The 7,793-nt window shown below is 38.8% G+C and overlaps 1 protein-coding gene across 4 annotated transcripts in view; it reads right to left on the bottom strand.

Moving 5' to 3' along the window:
* Window positions 1-7,268, bottom strand: part of CREB1 (cAMP responsive element binding protein 1) — a 100,370-nt gene extending 93,102 nt beyond the window's left edge. For all 4 annotated transcript variants that reach the window (XR_008913938.1, XM_007501848.3, XM_056807187.1 and 1 more), the window contains exon 1: window positions 7,132-7,268. The gene's annotated coding sequence lies outside the window, so the exon portion shown is untranslated. The remainder of the gene's footprint in view (window positions 1-7,131) is intronic.
* Window positions 7,269-7,793: the final 525 nt, after the last annotated feature.

The raw sequence follows: 7,793 nt of genomic DNA on the forward strand, positions 1-7,793 counted from the left end.
TGGGCTATAACTAAGTGTATGTTAAACATTTGGTAGTGTCACTCCTCTTCCTAGAGAATGAAGACCAAGCAAGAGACACACAGGCACCAGATGTAAAGCATTTAGTAAAATGGAACTAACTTTTCCTCTCCCCTCTGAAAGCTGAAGAGCAGGCAAAAGACAGCAGAGCAGGGGAATGAAGTCTCGATCCCCAGTGACTGCTGTAATAGGAGATACAAGGCTCCAGGTCAGAGAGAAGGTCACACCTCTTTGAATCCTGAGGCTCTTCTCACTGCAGGAGGCAGGACATCAGGTTGGCAGGAGATAGATGTTGTCCCTCATTACTGCAGATGGAAGTCAACCTAGGTCATGACTACTTTTCTTGGAACACAGGTTGCAGGAGATGTTAAGTTACTCTTCTCATCTGAGGCTGCACATCGTGGAAGTGGAATAAAAAGTGGAAGTCTTCTCTGGGGTAGGTTGGGGGAGGGATGGAAGTCATGGACCCCTTGCTGCCTTCCTCCAGGAACATGAACAACAGTAGAAAGTAAATATAAGAAGATTTGAACCCAGGTCATATGACTCAAGCCACACTATGCCCAAGCCTATAACATACATATTGTAAAGTTGTCTGAGGATCAAAGAGGAAAAGGGCCATATTGATGGCCACACAGCTAGTAAGTATCAAAAGGGAGATTTGAACTCTGGTCTTACTAATGTCAATATGGCATTCTGTTCATTAGTCAGGCTGCTTCTAGAGGTAATTGGTATTTCTTTGGAAGAAGTATTCATTCAAGAGTACACATAGATCTGAATGAACAATGCCTTTCAGCATGACTTATGAGTAGTTTAAAATAATTAAGATACAATATAAATGTGATTTAAACTTAAGATCTTTTTAAACTTCCAGTTGCACATAATCCATATTAAAAACAGTTAACAACTGCTTAAGTCTAGGTCAAACATTTCTTAGCTAGAGCTACATTGTCACAAAGTCAAACACTAACAAAAAGGTACATCACTAACACATGAAACAAAATTGCTGAAATACATTGTAGAGAAGTAAAAGCACCAAACTAGGAGACAGAAGACCTCAGTTCTACAACTACCTAGAATTTTGGCATCTAACACATACTTTCTAAAGCCTATAAAAAAAATTCACGACAGGAAAAGTACTAGCTTGTCTCATTTTACTAACACGAGAATCAAATTAAATGCAAAAGTTGTTTTAAAATTATTAGAGAATCATAAGTTATTTAATACATGTTAGGTCACACTTGATTGATGTGTTAGTTTGGCTGACTTGCCTTTTTTTTTTTTAATCAAAGGGGTACACAAAGAAGTACTATGTGTTCAGAGATTTGGAATCTTTAAGAAAAAGTTTTATTTTTACCTCTGGTAGCAACTATAAAACTTGGTGAAAGTTCCTTTCCTAATATTGAAAAAATAATTTAATCTAAATAGTCCAACTAACCTTTTCCCTTTCACTGATCCTTAAAGTTGACTATTTTTGTTTTCAGTTGTGTCAAACTCTTCATGAACCCATTTGGAGTTTTATTGGTAAAGACACTTGGAGTGGTTTACCATTTACTTTTCCAGCTTATTTTACAATGGAGGAAACAATAAGCAAATAAAGTTAAATGACATGTCCAAGGCCACACAGCTGGCAAGTGTCTGAGGTCAGATTTATACTGAAGATGAGATTTCCTGACTCTAGTCCTGGCACTCTATCCACTGTGCCATCCAGTTGTCCATAATTGACTATTATACCCTCTAATTAATTCTAAAATTACCTACTGGTATTTTCTGGTCCTAAGGATATACACACCAACTAGAACCAGATTATATGAAGTGATTCCAAGTGGCTCTATTTAGACAAAGCTCAAAAGCTTTGTCCTTAAAACAGGTTTTCTCTCTAAAACATTTTTAATCCCTATCCAATCAAGTGGTTTTGATAGTTCTATCAAATTTAAGATCTTGAGGGAGTTTTGTTTTTTAAGGAGCTGATGTTCTTACTCTCATTTATGATTACAGTACTTATTTTATTTCTCCACTCTGATTAGACACCGACAATAGATACTATCTGAATTTCTAAATTATGGAGTAATTATATTCAAAAAGAAGAAAACCAAGTGTCAACTTTTCTAGATGATTGCTCTCTGCCAAAAATATAGTACTATTGATGGATTATTTAAATACTATTAAATTTACAAAAAATAAAAAGGAGATGAGTTCTTAGGCCATTTTCTAACATTAAATATCAAAGCCCTTGCTCATTGGTATTGTAAAGGGACTAGTAGAAAGGGAAAAAAGTTAAATACTAGAATGAAGGAGTTCTTTTAGTATTTGACTCACATTGCTAAGTGGCACCAATGGCATGCATTAACACACACAATGATCATATTTTAGGATAGAGGTCAGACTACATGAAGGAAATCAGAAAACTGGACTGTCCTCTTCGTATGGAAAGCCTCTAAGGAGAACTGTCTCACTTTTATATTCCTATTAACTATTAGCATGCCTGTCAGCAGGTGTTTAATAAAACAATTTTTGACTGATTCATCTCATTAAGATGACTACATAATGTCCTCTTTTAGGTTAAATGAAGTCAGCATCATGACCACAAACAGTGCCCTAGGTTGATTCCATCAGTGAAAAATTATTTAAATATATACTGGAAAGCCTAAAAAATGTTTGTGCTTGCAGATTTGTTACAACAGGCAAAAATAATTTGCTTAAAAAAAAATCACCTGTAGTATGTGGGTAGCATTTTAGATAACAAAAACCATATAAGAGATTATCAGCTAAACTATATATAAAATATAAGAGTTAATTCTCAATAATACATGATTTCATTGTACAAATGCCCTAGCATTAAGGAAGTTGCACTTAAAGGATCATAGAATTTAGAGCTGAAGAGACATCAAGAATTAACCTGATCTATTTTATAAATAAGTAAATTAAGGGCCCCAAGGAGTTCTGTGTGACTCGTTCATAGTCACACAGCTGTTAAGTAGAAGAATTGACATTTTAACTCAGGTGTTCTAGGCACATATTCAATACTCTTTCTGCTACACACATTGAGTGGTTTTACACCTTTTAGAATATAGAATATAATGTATTCTTGTTTCTTGATTATAATTTATTCATAAAAATAATTTTTAACTTCACAAAGTTAGTAATAGACCCCAAAAAGCAAAATATTTGATACCTTGGGTTGAAAAAATGTTCACAGGTTTCCTAAGGTATAACATGAATAAATGGTTTTATTTCTTAATTGAGTCATACGCATCATGACATAGTTGGTTTCTAAGACACATACCTGGATGAAAAAATCTTGTATAAAGTAGACCTTTAGATATGAAAAGTAGCTAAATTTCAATTCGCTAATTTCAATTCACTTGGGAACCAAATTTGAAAACCACACATATTTGTAAATTATTAAGAAATTTGAAGTACAAGAGCAATCTGAAGGATTATGAAACATAAAAATGCTGAGAAACTATGTTTGAGGCACTTTTAATGATAGTATTTCTTACCACTACAGGAATTATGTGGCAGAGTAAAAAAAAAAAGAAAGAAAAAAAGTCCCACAGAAAAAGCAGGTCAACCAAAAATATTAACTACTTAGGAAAACAGTTTTGCTTATTATAGTATGAATTTGAATGGAAGATGTTGATAGCCAAACTTCCCAGAACTACTCACAATAACTGTATTATTAACTATTCTATGAAATGTAATTTCTTTTAATTCAATGGATTTTCTGCTATTTAAAGTTTTTAATAAAAGGTCCTCTCATCTTTTTATAGGATATGTCTAAAAATTCAGATGTACATATATGTGAATAATAGTACTCTCTGCTATAAGTAAGCCAATTTTAGGAACATAATTTCCTAAAACTGCTATGTTGGAGCATACAACTAACTATAACAGGCATCACAAGGAGTCCACATGACAGGAAAAAAATTTTTTTAAACTTTTTTTCACTCATTATGTGTGCATAATAGATTTGAACCTTATCTTTCAGATAATTGAACTTTTGTTTCACATGTGCAAAGAAGTAATTTCCTAAGAATATGAATACACATTTATAGTTGGTTTGATGTGTACACCTAATAATACATGTCATCTAAATTACAAGAGAGTCAATTTTAGTTTAGTGTGAAAGAAATAAGTGCTCCAACATACAACTGGGAGATGGAGAGATAAACTTTACTTATTTCTGCAACTGGTTTATCTTACCAAAGCAAAAACAGAAATAATGTACACCTTGTTAAAGAACACTAAAATTACTGTTTTCTACCTATTCAAAGGTGCTATGACATTTCAAAGTACACAGAACTAATCAAAATCAGCATGCCAAAAAGAAAGGATCATAGAAAGTTGAAGAAAGGTCAATCCCAACCTCAAGTATATGAACTATCCAATAGTAAAATTAAAACTGTATATTTAAGTTAATTATCACATCACTAAATTTTATTTAACACTGAAAAAATTCCTAATAGTATATAATCCCTAAATACAGATTTAAGAAAAATTATTGGAAAATCCAAAGGCATAAGCTCTAAGTAAATCTTTAGTTTTAAATGCATTTCTTTTGAATACTTCCAATTAAAACATTTCCCCCTCTCCCCATCCTTTTATACTTACAGTACATTTGTTTTGTGACATTCAGTAGGTGGAAATGAATTGTTTTAAAAACAATTCTTAGGAGGATACTGTCATTTCAAATCAGCACTCTTCTTTAAGTGAATATTCAAATATATTAACTAGACAATTCCAAGAACTACAAATTTAAGAAATTAAAAAGTACTTGAGGGCTGGACTATAAGAAAAAAAGTCCAAGTTTCTACAAGGGAAAAAGTACTAACATCTGTTGGTCAGATAGTACAGTGTCTTTGTGCTATAATGGTTTAGGAGCAGTTTCTTTTAAATAAAACCAATAATGAAATAAATTGTTCCAAAGATGGCAACTGAGAACATGGATTAAAAAAAAAATATATATATATATACACACACACACAAATATGAGGATGGGGGATTGTCTAGCTGTAACATAAAACATCAGATTTCTGTATAGCATTTTAAGATTTAAAAATCATTTTACATACATTCTCATTTATTCTCACAACAACCCTGTGAGATAGGTTTTGCAGATATTATCATTGCCTGTTTTACATATGAGGAAACTGAGGTTCAGAGGCTGTGGCTTGTAAAAATGACTTGTAAGTTACCATAGCTTTTAAGTCTAGCATTCTAGCTAGATCTAAATGTCCAAAATCCGTTATTATATGGATCTTTATTTAGTTTTTTATCTTGAAAAATTAAATGCCTTTAGTAAAGTTTGATAGCTCCTCAAAATTAGACTTAGGATACATTTTTTCCCCCACCAGATACATAAGGCTAAGGAAGACAATTTTAAATCAAGAAACCTATGTTGTATATAGAAAAAAATTTAATTTCGGTTAGCCAAGAATTTTCTAAAAACATGTTAAAAGTTTCCTTGTAAATATTCTCATCTAAAATTCTAACTTAATGAAGTTCAGGTAAACTGAAAAGGCTCATACTCCAAGTTGCAATATTTCCCCTTTTCTATCTCAGAATGTGCGAAAGAACTTAAAGACACTTTTTCCCGCCCTCAATTAAGAGAAACTAAAATGTGTAAACAAAAGTTGTCTTTTACTCCATGGTTGTTATGTTCAGTAGAGGGAAATAAACACACAATAAAGAAAAAATGTGTAAACAAAAGTTGCCTTTTACTTCACGATGAAGGTTACTTGTGCTACAGTTAGAAATAAACAATTGTTAACTTCCCTCCCCCACAACTTCATGGTTTTACTATGTTGCTACACTTCTGACAGTTAAGTTTTGTCAAGAATATGAATTGGGGGGTTCAAGGGGATGTGGATAAGGGTCTAGATCTCAAAATATGCAGGTTGGGAAGAAACAGTGATATTCGTCACCCCCATAAAGGCTCAGAAAAACGTTCTTTTTTTTTTTTTTAAGACAAGTTTCAAAATGAAACTGTGCAAGTGACTTTTAACTCCAAAAATGTTAAACCTGAAACTGAGTCCTGGCTTCCCTTTCACAAGATAGTTTTAATAATTAAAAAATAAAAGACACTAAAAAGAGTTTCTTGGTTATTTAAAAAGAGAGAAAGAAAGAGGTAGGTCTGTGAACCCCGGGTTAGTTTTTACCCCCTCTCTTCTTCTCTTCTTAAAAAGGAGGGAAAGTCAACATAAACGAACTGCAACATTAACCCTCATCACAACTGCGCAGAAAACAACCCCCACAATTTTCCCAAAGGGGATAGATGGGTATAGGGTGGGAAAAATAAGTGCAGCAATAAAAATACGATACGAAAAAAGCCTTTGGTTTGGAACTTTATTGCACAAAAGACCAAAGAGAAAAGACAGTGGGTTAAACGTTGCCTTTTTTTGTGTCCCCCCCCCCCCGAAATTGGAGTGGTAGAGGGATTTATCGGGAAGCAAACCCCTTCGCCAACACTTTCTGTCCCCCAAACTTCCTTTTCCTCGCTCCTCAAAAAAAAAAAAATTTATAAGGATAAAAACAACAAAAACTCCCCGGCCCTGAACCGCTTCTTTCGCTCTGACCCGGCGGAGCAGGAGAAGAACCTGGCGAGGAGTGCACGGGGTGGGGAACAGAGGGGGAGGGAGAGGGGGAGGGGGGCTCCACGGGGGGGCTCGGCGGTTGTTTCCCCGCACATCTCCCCCTCCCCCCAGCGGGAGAAGTAGGGCTCCGGCTCCCCGCCGCGGACGCCCCTCACCCCTCCGCGGCGCGCCGGGACCGCAGGGATGCGGGGGTCCCGTTCCCGCCACCCCCTCCCCCGCCGCGCCCCTCGCTGGGTGCCCCCGGCCCCCCGCCCGCCAGCTTGCCCCCCGCCAGGAGCGCCGCCGCTGGCTGCAGGCAGAGTCGCTGCCGCCCCGGCCGCCGCTGGCTCCAGTCCGCCGCCATTATTCTTTGTTCGCTGAGAGCGGCGGCGATGTGGTCGGGCTCGGGCGGAGGCTCCATCTTTAACGCGGCCCCTCCTGCGAGGGGAAGGCCCCGAGCGCGGGTGTCCGGCGCCTCCCTGTCCCCCCTCCGTCCCCCCGGCTCTCTCGGGCTCCTGCCTCCTCCTCCTGCTCCTCTTACCGGTGGTACTGGCTCCTCCGTCACTGCTTTCGTTCGCGGCCCGGATCTCGCTGGAGTTTTATTCTCTCCCCCACGTAACACACCGCGTCAAACTACACCTCCGCCGCGTCACTCACCAACACTCCGCTTCTCCCAGCCGCCCGGGCCACAGGCAGCAGCAGCCGCCGCCGACTGAGGAGCCGCAGCCAGGGAGCCAGCCAGCGCCGCCCAGTGCCGAGTGCGCAGCGGCGGCCGCGCACGGAAACGCCCGAACTCGGCCGGAGACGCCCGAATGGCCCCGCCTCGCGGCTTTGGAGGCGGAACTTGCCGAGTTGCTTCGGGAGCCCACGGGCCGAGACGAAGAGGCTGGGACGGGGGAGGGGAGGCAGGAACGAGGTAGTATTAACAGCGGTAATGCCGCCGGCTCTGTTTTCCCTGGGAGGGAAGGAACATCTGTTTGTCAGTCGGAGGGCCGAAGAAGTGGTAGAAAGGAGGAATGCCTTCGAGGCTTTGGGTTTATTAAGGCGACCTTCCTCCCTCACCCCAAGTCTTTCCCACGAATAAAAAGCGGCGGACTCTAGGGCAGTTCTGGCCAACCGACCCTGGCGGAGGGACACACAGCTGTCGGCATGGACTCACAGCTCTCCTCCGGGAAACCCCGGGAACATTCAAACATCGAATTG

Source organism: Monodelphis domestica, chromosome 8 (genome assembly GCF_027887165.1).
Source record: "Monodelphis domestica isolate mMonDom1 chromosome 8, mMonDom1.pri, whole genome shotgun sequence".
Classification (NCBI taxonomy): Eukaryota; Metazoa; Chordata; class Mammalia; order Didelphimorphia; family Didelphidae; genus Monodelphis; species Monodelphis domestica.